The 11,786-nt window shown below is 48.8% G+C and overlaps 1 protein-coding gene across 1 annotated transcript in view; it reads left to right on the top strand.

The window, feature by feature from the left end:
- The first annotated feature begins 10,403 nt into the window (after positions 1–10,403).
- LOC119359036 (disease resistance protein RPM1-like) overlaps positions 10,404–11,786 on the top strand; it is an 8,684-nt gene continuing 7,301 nt past the window's right edge. The window contains exon 1 of the mRNA XM_037625391.1: positions 10,404–10,623. The gene's annotated coding sequence lies outside the window, so the exon portion shown is untranslated. The remainder of the gene's footprint in view (positions 10,624–11,786) is intronic.

Here is an 11,786-nt window from a genome sequence, read left to right as displayed (position 1 = left end):
AGACAAAACTTTGCGCCCCAGTTTCTTTCTTCCCTTGTGGGTGGTATTGATTTTGATTGGCATTGCCTCCCTCCGCGAGGTAGATCGGGTGGTATCTTACTCGGTGTGAGATGCGATTCGCTTGAAGTCCGAAGTGTAGTGATGGGTGACTTCGCGGTAAAGTTTCGAGTCAGGTCCAAGATAGATGGTTTTAACTGGGCTTCGGTGGCGGTTTATGGTGCCGCACAGCCCGAGCTTAAACCGGAGTTTCTGGCGGACCTTGTTCGAATCTGTGGGTCAAAACAGCTTCCAATTTTAGTTGGAGGTGATTTCAATATCATCAGAAGGAAAGAGGAGAAGAACAATGATAACTTTGACGGCAGATGGTCGTTTATGTTCAATACCATTATTGAAAGCTTGGATCTGAGGGAGATTGAGCTTTCTGGTAGAAAAGTTTACCTGGGCTAACGCTCTGCCAAATCCGACTTATGAAAAACTTGATCGAGTTCTTGCAAGCGTGGAGTGGGAACAAAAGTTTCCTCTGGTTACGGTGCAAGCTCTCTCGAGGGGAATATCCGATCACACACCCTTGTTCGTGGACTCAGGGGAGCCGAACCACGTGGGTAACAAGAACACCTTTTCTTTTGAGATGTCATGGTTCGAACACGAGGGGTTCTTGGATTTGATTGCCAGGGAATGGGCTAGAGGTGCAGGAGGCGCGACTGCGATCGAGGGTTGGCAGAATAAGATTAGGCATTTGAGAAGTTTCTTACGGGGATGGGCTAAGCACCTCAGTGGTGTGTATAAGATTGAAAAGGATAGACTCCTTTCTCTTATACAGGCCCTGGACATAAAGGCCGAATCCATTATCTTACTGCCTGCTGAGCTTCAGGTTAAAAATGAGGCGGAAAAGAGGTTGAAAGAACTGCTCCGCGAAGAAGAATTGAAGTGGGCTTTGCGTGCTGAAGTGCTCAAAGTGGTCCAAGGGGACGCAAATACTCAATTCTTCCATTTGATAGCTAATGGGAAGCACAGAAAGAAGCGCATCTTTCACCTTGAACAAGATGAGGGCACTATTTTAGGACAAGACAGCCTAAAAACGTATATTACCGAGTATTACAAGCAGTTATTTGGACCCCCGGAGGATAATTGTGTGTCCCTCGATGAGTCTAGGACTGAGGATGTGCCTCAGCTAACGGCTGCCGAAAATGATACTCTGGTTGCCCCGTTCTCAGAGAAGGAGGTGTTTGATGCTATTGCACAGATGAAAAACAATAAGGCTCCCGGTCCAGATGGATTCCCGGCCGAGTTCTATAAAAAGTGCTGGCGCATTATTAAGGGGGATTTGCTACCTATGTTCCATGACTTGTTCTCTGGACAGCTTCAGTTATTTCACTTGAATTTTGGAACTATCACATTGCTTCCTAAGAAAACGGATGTTGTGAGAATTGAGCAATTCAGGCCGATATGCCTCCTCAATGTTAGTTTCAAAATTTTCACCAAGGTAGGGACTAATAGGCTCACACAGATTAGCATTCTGTGGTGCAACAGTCCCAAACTGCTTTCATGCCGGACAGAAACATCCTTGAAGGGGTGGTTGTCCTGCATGAAACGCTCCATGAAATCCATTCCAAAAAAATTAGATGGAGTAATTTTAAGGTGGATTTCGAGAAAACGTACGATAAGATTAAATGGCCATTCCTCCAACAGTCATTGCGTATGAAAGGTTTTGATGAAGCCTGGCGCCGACAGGTTGAATCATTTACGCAAAAAGGTAGTGTGGGAATTAAAGTTAATGATGACATAGGTCATTACTTTCAGACACATAAAGGCCTAAGACAAGGAGATCCGATGTCCCCTATCCTATTTAACATTGTGGTGGATATGTTAGCAATTTTGATAGGAAGGGCTAAGGAAAATGGTCAAGTAGGTGGATTGATACCTCATATCGTTGATGGAGGTGTATCCATCCTTCAGTACGCAGATGATACAATTATCTTTATGGAGCATGACTTGGCCAAGGCGAGAAATATGAAGCTTGTGTTATGCCTATTTGAACAATTGACCGGGTTAAAGATTAACTTTCATAAGAGCGAGCTGTTCTGTTTTGGTAGAGTTAAAGACGAACAGGAGGCTTATAGGCAATTGTTTGGGTGCGAGTTGGGAGAGTTGCCCTTCTCTTACCTGGGGATTCCAATCCACCATCGTAGGCTGACAAACAAAGAGTGGAAGTGCATCGAGGACCGATTTGAGAAGAAACTGAGTTGTTGGAAGGGTAAGCTCATGTCATACGGAGGCCGATTAATCCTGATTAATTCGGTGCTCACGAGCATGCCTATGTTTCTCCTATCGTTCTTTGAGGTCCCAGTTGGTGTTAGGAAGAGACTAGACTTCTATCGATCGTGTTTCTTTTGGCAGGGTGATGAGCTTAAACGAAAATATCGGCTTGCTAAATGGGATATCATCTGTAGACCGAAAGACCAAGGGGGTCTCGGTATTGAGAATCTAGAAATTAAGAATAGATGCCTTCTTAGCAAGTGGCTGTGGAAGCTCTCAACGGAGAATGATGCCATGTGGGCTCAAATCCTTCGTGCCAAGTACCTCCAGACAAAAACTTTGTCCCAGGTTACAGTCAGGCCGACTGATTCACCCTTCTGGAAAGGTTTGATGAAAGTCAAACAAGCTTTCTTTAATAGGATGAGGTTTGCTATTGGAAACGGCTCTAGTACATGTTTCTGGGAGGATACTTGGCTCGGCGAAACACCTTTGGCCATCCAATATCCGTCTTTGTACCGTATTGTTCAACGACGTGAAGTGTTCGTCGCCTCGGTATTTCAATCTATCCCCCTTAATATTCAGTCCCGACGGACGCTAGCGGGCAATCGTTGGGAAGAATGGCTCCGTTTAGTTAGGAGACTGATGGAGGTCCAACTATCTCAACAACCCGAATAATTACGCTGGAAATTGACTAGGTCTGGAGCATTCACTGTTAAATCAATGTACATTGATGTTATTAATTCGAACTCCATTCCTACCTCTAAGCATGTTTGGGCTGTCAAAGTTCCTTTGAAAATAAAAGTGTTTATGTGGTTTGTCCATAAACAAGTTATTTTAACAAAGGACAACTTGATAAAGCGTAATTGGACATGACCTACTAGGTGTAGTTTCTGTGATCGGAATGAGACTATCAAACATCTCTTTTTTGATTGCCCGTTGGCCAAAGTACTTTGGCAGACGGTCCACATTGCTTTTAATATCAATCCACCGAATTCTGTTAACGCGCTATTTGGGACATGGCTTAATGGAATTGAGCCTGACTTAGCGAGACACATTCGGGTTGGAGTTTGTGTGCTTTGCTATGGACTATCTGGACTTGCAGAAATGATTTGGTTTTTAACAGAATATCATGTATACATTTTTTGCAGGTTTTATTCCGCACTACGGCTCTGATCCGTTCATGGTCGCTACTCACCCAGACGGAGGCCAGGGAGCATTTGGTTACTGGGTCTTTCCGATGGGAGATGGTAACTCGGGATATTTTCAACCGGTTTGGATGGCGGTCATGTAATAGGATAGGCATGTAATTTACCTATCTAGTTTTAGCCAGCCAGTTGTGGCGTCTGTTCATGGCTAGTGGGTGTTTCTAGCCTTCTTTGGCTCTGTGTGAGCTGTTTTCCTTTTTTCTTATTATTTTTGGAGACCTTGGAACCATGTTGGCACTGCGTTATTTGGTTAATAAGATAGTCGTATGCATCTTTCTAATGCAGAGGCCGGGGAATTCCCCCTTTTTGAAAAAAAAAGATATATGTAAAGCTTCTGGGGTTGCTCTCTTGTCCCTTAAGTGCGGTAAGCTTAACTTGAAACGACCCTCAAGCATAAACTAGTGCACACTTGTACTACTCCCTCCGTTCTTAAATATAAGTTTTTCTAAAGATTCCACTACAAACTACATACGGATGTACATGGACATGTTTTAGAGTGTAGATTCATTCATTTTACTCCATGTAGTCCATAGTGAAATCTCTAAAAATACTTATATTTATAAACTGAGGAAATAGTATTTATGTATTCCTAAAACGAGATCAGAACTTGGCTAAGGATAAAACTATCGAGACTCGCCAGCGGCCGTTGTTAACTCATTTCGACAGCCAACTGGGCTAGCTGTGTTCAGCTCAGAGCTCCAACTTGGACACTTTGTACAGTACTTCTATATAAACTTATGTGTCCTGCATCACCTTCTTAATTTAATTACCCAACCACCGCGAGGTAAACGATCATCATCATCAATCGTCAGCGAATGGGTGCATGCACCATATATGCGCCCATCATCGACCGTCCATCATATGTTTACCTATGACTAAAACGAGTTTGGGTCTTGACCAACAATTAACCAGGCTAGCCGGCCGCTGTTGATTAGTTTATTTGAACATCTAACGAGAGAAAGGAAGTCGATGATCTGATCATCAGGATGGGGAGAAGAGGAAGCCCGGTCGCCATTGTGAGAAAAAAACGAGCACCATCCCCAAGGCCCCAACAACTACTACGAGTGAGGAGAAGAGATAAGATTGGCTCATTTTAAAGGAGACCTAGCTAGGTCTTGGTCTCCCCGGTCGCACGCGAGCGCTTAGGGAACGAAGCTTAACTTACATGGCCCTCCAGTATTTAAACTTACTGTACATAATGTACTAGTAATCTAGTATAGGTGCTACATCAGGGTGGACACGGTCCGGGCCAGTCCGGTCCCTGACCGAGCCGTCGTTTGGGACACGGTCCTGTTTTCAGGGGCCGGACCGCAGCGACGAAAGCCCGAGCCGGACCGAGCGGCTCATTTGGACCGGCCAATGGTCACCCCAGAGCTCGCGCTGGAGCACGCGACGCGGGGAGGGCGCTGGAGGCAGCAGGGCTCGTCGTGGAGGTGTCCGGCGACTTCTATGACTCACGGTGGACGGCACGGCGGCCAGGCAGAGCTCGGGCAGCAACAGCGACGAAGAATCTGGCACGACGGCTGGTGCACGACGGCCGGTGTACGACGGCGGTGTAGGGCCTCCCGCTTCAAGTTCTACCTTTCAGGTGATAGATCCGAGCATGGCGCATCCAGTTGACATGCTTTCCAGCGTTAGGGAGGCCGGTGGCCGCGCGGATGAACCACGGCGGCGCAGACCAGCGCACGACCGACGCGCCGACCACACGCCCGCCATACCTCGAAAAGTGAGGAGGTGATATATGTAGGCAGTACTCACTTCCTTTCTGTATATTGAAGAAGAATGAGTATCCTGGCCTTGGGTGGCAGGCTGAACCCCCAAAAGAAGAGAGTGCAGGCGATGCAGCTCCTGGGCTGCCGATTGGGAAAGGTTAGGGTTCAGCTGGACATCCCAAGCACCATTAGAGAATTGGAAGCAACTATGCAAAACTGTCCTTAGCAAAGGTGTAGAGAGTTGGTAGCTCGTGACTTAGACGCCCAACATCCAGCCATTTGTCTTGCCAAAAAGAAAGAAGGCTCCCATTCCCGACAGAGCAGCCAGAACCATAGGAATAAACCGTTTGAAGCCCTTCCAAATAGGTGAATCCCTGCTCTGAGCCCCTTGCGGTATACGACGAAGGCAGTACTGTGAAGCGAACCACTGGAAACAAGGAATATCCGAGTGCTGCAGAACTTTCGCTGAATTTGCATAACAAAGCTTGGTTGTGGGCTTGCATAACAAAACTTGCATAACAGAGCACAAACTCCTAGTGATTTTGTAATAGTTTGGATTAATCATGTACATAGTAGGATGTAGAGACCAATAGTCTTCCTGCCGATTATCTAAACACCTCACACCTTTAGTGCGAAGAAATACAACCACATAACAAAAAGTGTATACAAAAGGTAAACATGCAACAGATGTACTCCCTCCGTTCCTAAATATTTGTCCTTTTAGAGGTTTCAAATGGCGACTACATACGGAGCAAAATGAGCGAATCTACACTCTAAAATATGTCTATATACATCCGTATGTGGTGACCATTTGAAATTTCTAAAAAGACAAATATTTAGGAACGGAGGGAGTATAAGCTTGAAATAATTGGATCAATAATTCATACCTATGCCTTGAACAATCGCAGCATGCAGCGCATTTCGCCGTCCGTGATACAAGAGATTCCCATTGCTCTTGTCATGTAGTGTGTGTTATCTCTATTCAGTGAAATTGCTAGGTACAGTGAAGTGCCTTCTTCAGAAGAATTAGACAACTTGTCGTCAGCCTTAAGTAGAGTGTCCACAATATCGTTTCTTCCCAGGCGGACAGCGTCATGCAAAGCCATGTCCGTATGACCGTTCTCCTTTCTCATGTTGTGATTTCCAGCTAGTGTAATGAGACAATAGAGCATTTGAGGTTTACCAGCTCTGGCTGCACAATGCAAGGGCGTGTCACCCTTTCTATTTACCTCAAACAGGAGGTCTTGGTCCCTCTTTGTTGATGATGGTAGCACTCTTGAGGAATTCTGCGCTGTCCCCATGGCTAGCAACCACATGTAGTGCAGCATCCCCCTCAGTGGTGACACCCCAAAGAAGCCAAGCCGCTACTGGAAAAGAAGCTGCTGCTGGCAATGGCACCAAAAGCTGATGCTATTGCCGGGGTTGTATCCCACAAGCAAGTCAAGAAATGCTTGAGTAGGCATCACCATTGGTGGCTCTTGTGCGTCTTCCCTTCTAAAATGAAAATCCGACGCAGCCGAGGAGCCGAAGCACACGGATGCCAGCAGCAGGGGATTCATGGGCTCCGGGGTCGATGTCATACCCCTGGCAGAACCACCATTGTTGGGCGACATTAACAGTGCATTAGGCAGGACGTGAGGTGCAATCCCGACGCTGGAAGCCGACGCCATCTCCCCAATCGGATATGCCTTCCACCTATGGGGCTTGTGTGCGCTCAACTTCTATCACTAGGTGGTGAAACTAGAGCAGCAATGACACAACGTGTGGTCTCCGGAAGAAGTTTAGCCTGACCCTATCGCCAACAACTCCTCGTTAACCACCACATATGTGCCTGTCGCGAATTCCATCGTATGGTGGTCGTTTAGGATTGAAGACTCCCATCGTGTGGTGGCCTGGTGGGTGGGCCTTAAGGGTCAAAGATGATTTCTTCCCTTTTGGAACGTTCGCAATCAAGGATGGGGCGGAAGTACTAGGTTTTACAAAGACAACTAGATCATCGGTGTCGAGTCAATTGCAAAAAACTACCACATTTGCGGCTAGGTTTGCGGAAAACCACCAAGTCGGTAATCCGTTGTAAAAAACACCGTGATTTCACTAAACTCTTTGCAAAAAGCACTGATCGAGTGATTTGGCTCGTTTGATCACTTTCTGACAAGTGGGGCCGGATTGTAAGGAGCTTAACTGGCAAAAAATTAGCACACACACACCCCTAGATATTTACAAAAAAAGCAATCAGATCCCCGGTGTGGACAACCGTTGTGCACTGGCCCTGCCGTCCGGTGCGCACGGTGACGCCGTCATCGGCGTTGGAGACGGCTACGGCCATAGCGAATGACGAGGAGGCGGCTGCAGTGCGTGCATTTCCGAGGCGTTGGCCTGCCGGTGCTGCAGCGATGGTGGCGGCCGGGTCGTCGCCGTTGAGCATGCGGCGGGAACCGAGGCGGGAGGGGCAGCAGTTCACCTACTCGACAAGATGTGGTCAAGGGCAGGGGTGGATGGGGAGGAGGGGGAGGAGGTGACGAGCTGAGTCCACCTGCTCGACAAGATGTTTCCGTCGCGGCGTCGCCCTTCTCCACGAAGGAGGACGAGCTCGAGGGCGCCGACGCTAGCGCGGAAGTTGAGGGCACCCTACCTCAACTTCTTCCAGGTGAAGGGCGCCGACGCCAGCGCTGCAGCACCTCATATCGGCGGATCCGGCTGCAACCGAGCTCAACGACGATGGATCCGAGCAAGCAGACAAGGCCCTCATTTGATCTACGCATGGCGGCTCAAGATGTCCTCGGGTAGGAGCAGGGCATGGCTGCTCAAGGCGTCCGTGCCATGGAGGGATGGCAGCGGGTGGGCTTACGGCGCGGCGGCGGGAGCCGACAGCGGCGGCGTGGTCTGCTGCGAGGGCACGCGGTGGTTGCCTCCTCCCGGTCAGATCGGGGGCAGGGGATTGGGAGTTGGGGCTGATTGCTTGTTATTTTTAGACCTAGGGGGTGTATGTAATATTTTTGCTAACACACCTCCTTACAATCTGGTCCCACTTGACAGAAAGTGATCAAACGAGCCAAATCACTCGATCAGTGCTTTTTGCAAAGAGTTTAGTGAAATCACGGTGTTTTTTGCAACGGATTACCGACTTGGTGGTTTTCCGCAAACCTAGCCGCAAATGTGGTAGTTTTTTGCAATTGACTCATCGGTGTCGCGCGTTGTCGCGCCCATCCATTTTGACAACAAAATGGTAGGAATATACAAAGATATTGGTCTATGTTTACTTTGTAAGTAATGGAAGAGATGAATTTGAAAAAGCTCAAAGGCTACCATTTGATGTCCTTAATTCCAATATGCAAGGTCGTTGATGTGCTGAACACATTACATTGCTTTACCAAGGTGACTGCCTTTATAGATGATGCCATACTTTGTCACTATGACTACATGTCCCAAGCCCATAGTAGTACTACCAACTCCCCTTTTAAGAGTAGATATTACGGATTGACCGTGATTAATTTTTCACATAGAAATGTTACTAAATAATTTGCGTCCGTATGAAAAATTCAGATCGCTTCATATTTTCTTCGTTGTGTGAAGCAGAAAAAACAGGATGGGGAATGATATAAGAGATGAGGCGGAAACAAACCAGACAAAAATAAACAGATGAGGAAAAGCTACCGACTTCACGTTTCAAGATCCTAACTGGTTTTTTTTAAAGGAGGATGTACATCGGCCTCTGCATCTAGGCGATGCATGCAGTCATTTTATTAATTATTCGCAAAGTCATCACAAGATACTACATCAGTAAGCCTGAAAGCACCATCTTGGTAACACCAGTCCCTGCTCCTATTCCCGTGATGAAGGGGTGCCGAATGTCCGAGTCTAATATCAAACGGACATCGCACCGACACCTAACATCTAATGCCGGACTGGGTAACGCACCGGTCCGGCGCACTTTCAGAAGGCACCACATGCGCACTCTGCAAGGGCCATCCCCTCCCCCCCCCCTCCCCCCGTTTTGCACCGATCCATCTTCAGAATAAGTAGTGATGCATTGACCTTGCTAGGCCTACATAGTCAACGCCGCCACGGTGCCAAACAGTCCGACCGCCCTGCGCTCGTCCATCCAACCGCATCCGTCGTCGAGATCCAACTGCACCATGCCGCCAATATTCGGCATCATCGACGCGGTAGATATAACGCCGCTCCTCCTGCCAACCTTCACACCGTCACCGCTGCAGGAGCTACGCGGAGCCCACCACCCATAGCATCTCTCGCCCGAACATCTGAGCCTCCCAAGACGGCGCCTCCATGGAGGGTACAAAGCGTAGGATGTCGCCGCCGCCCAATCCAGACTGAATTTTGGACTTTCGTCCATGAGGAGTTCGGAGGTGGATAGGAGGGACCTCGGCTTTGCCTCCAGGGAGGGTAATGGTGTCGAGGGAGGCCGCCGATGCCGGACCGGATCAGCCCACCAAACCTTCGTCTATTCCGGATCCGGCATCGAGCCACGAACCGAAACCTGCAGAGATGAAAGTGCCATGGGGCTCAATCCACTAGGAAGAAGGATTGAGAAGAACAGCCGCCGTAGATCTCCAGGCACCGGATCCAACGATCTGACGTGGCTAGCGGCGAAGATCACCACCCTGCGCCAGCCGATAGCGTCCAAGCACCGGATCCAGCGGGATCCGGGCGGCCTGAACACGGCGGCGCCCGCGACCACCCGGTCTACACATCATGCAGCAATCACCTCACCATCAACTCGCATCCGAGCCGCCGCCGCCGGACCGCGCTGCCGCCACCAAGATGCTCGCCTGCCGCGCCACCGGACCCTGTGCTAGCCCGACACCTCCACGTGATCTGGTCGTCCCGCGCCGCCCGAGACGCTCGAAAGGGGAAGAAGCCCCGCCGCCGCCCTGCCAGCCAGGCTTTGCCCGGCGTCGCTGCGGACGACGGCGAGGAGGAAAGGTGGGCGGGCCGGGTCGAAAAACAGGGGCTAGGGTTTCCTCCCGGGCGCCCACGAGGGCGACACGAGGGGGTCGAGGGAGGGGGAGCCCCTTTGAGCCCCGAAGATCCTAACCTAAACCACGGCGCAAAGGCACCGGGATTCACCGGGTTGGCGACGTTCCGCGGGTTGGACGCGGAGTCGAATTTGCTAGGAAAGCGGGGGGCCGCAGCCCGCAGGCAACCACCCCGACGACCCACTTCAGGTCAAGCCACTGCTTACTCAGTCCAAGCAGGAAGCAACTACGAATCCCCAAATCTCTTGGCCTACAAAGCTCCGCTCCCGCCTGCCGTTCCTCTGCCTTCCCCACTCGCCAGTCCCCGCTCCCTGTTACCCAGGCTGTGACCAGATCGGGAGATTCTCAAGCCGCGAAGGCGGCTACAGTTGAAGCATCAGTGGTGGACGGCAGCACGACGGCCGGGAGGCAGACGGCGGACGGAGATTAGACCTGCAGAGTGTGTGTCGCGTGGTAAGCCTCCTCCAACTCCCATGGACGTTTTGCAGTGATACACGCTTATTTGTGATTTGGGTTAAGAACTGCTCAGTGATTATATACACACCAAATTATAGGCGGGTGGTAAAACCATTAGGGCATGTACATCAGTTTAGATACCCTTCGTCTATAGCAATCTCCCACGTCAGTTGTAGATAGCCTTAAAAACAGCCTGTACAATAGTTCATCTCTTTGCCTATCTGTAGCACCAAAAAAACAGGAAATATTGACGATAAAAAACACGGGGGTTAGGCAAAGGGAACTACTCGCTACAGATGCCTGAACGTACAACGGGAATTGGCTATCGATAGCTAGCGCCTTTTCTGGGTCATCGACCGCCTCCCGAATTGCAGACGGCCTCCTTCTCTCTCTTCCCTCTCTCTCTTCCACGTAGAAAAATATCCAACCTGGCAGGTCTTACAGACAGCTGAGTGGACGGCGTTGTACATGCCCTTAGAGGATAGGTTTAGAATTAACTTTTTTTTGATTTCTTATTAAGTACCATTGTGATATCTACTCCCTCCGTCCCAAAATTTTTGTCTTACATTTGTCTAGAGGAAGTATTTCTCTAGACTGAGAATTTTCGGGTCTTCCTTTAGTGGTTATCCTGTGATCTGATGGAGAGAGATCTGGGCTAATCTTATCATGGTTGTCTTTTTAATTTGCATATAAAATTTGATCAAAGTCAAATTTTGTAAAGTTTGACTAGCTTTATAGAAAAAAAAATATAGGCACTCACCATGTAAAATTAATATTATTAGAAGCGCCATGAAATTAATTTTCATCCCGTATAGCTTTAATATTGTAGATGTTGATATAAATTTGGTCAAACTTTGCGTAGTTGTGATGTAAAGTAATTGGAGCAATTGGAGAATGATTAAGGTTGTAAACTCATGATGAATAGTAAACCACTAGTAGAAAACAAGGAACTAGTCCGGGTTCAAGAGGGCCTTTAGTCCCGGTTCTGAAACCGGGACTAAAGGGTCGGGACTAAAGCCCAAAACCTTTAGTCCCGGTTCTCTTACGAACCGGGACTGAAGGGGCTCCACCTGGCCGCTGCGGGGTGCCCAGGCAGGAGGACCTTTACCAACCGGGACTAAAAGGCATCCACGCGTCAGCAGTTGGCAGGAGCCAGGGTT

This window comes from Triticum dicoccoides, chromosome 1A (genome assembly GCF_002162155.2).
Source record: "Triticum dicoccoides isolate Atlit2015 ecotype Zavitan chromosome 1A, WEW_v2.0, whole genome shotgun sequence".
Classification (NCBI taxonomy): Eukaryota; Viridiplantae; Streptophyta; class Magnoliopsida; order Poales; family Poaceae; genus Triticum; species Triticum dicoccoides.
This window is presented reverse-complemented; position numbering and strand designations above follow the sequence as displayed.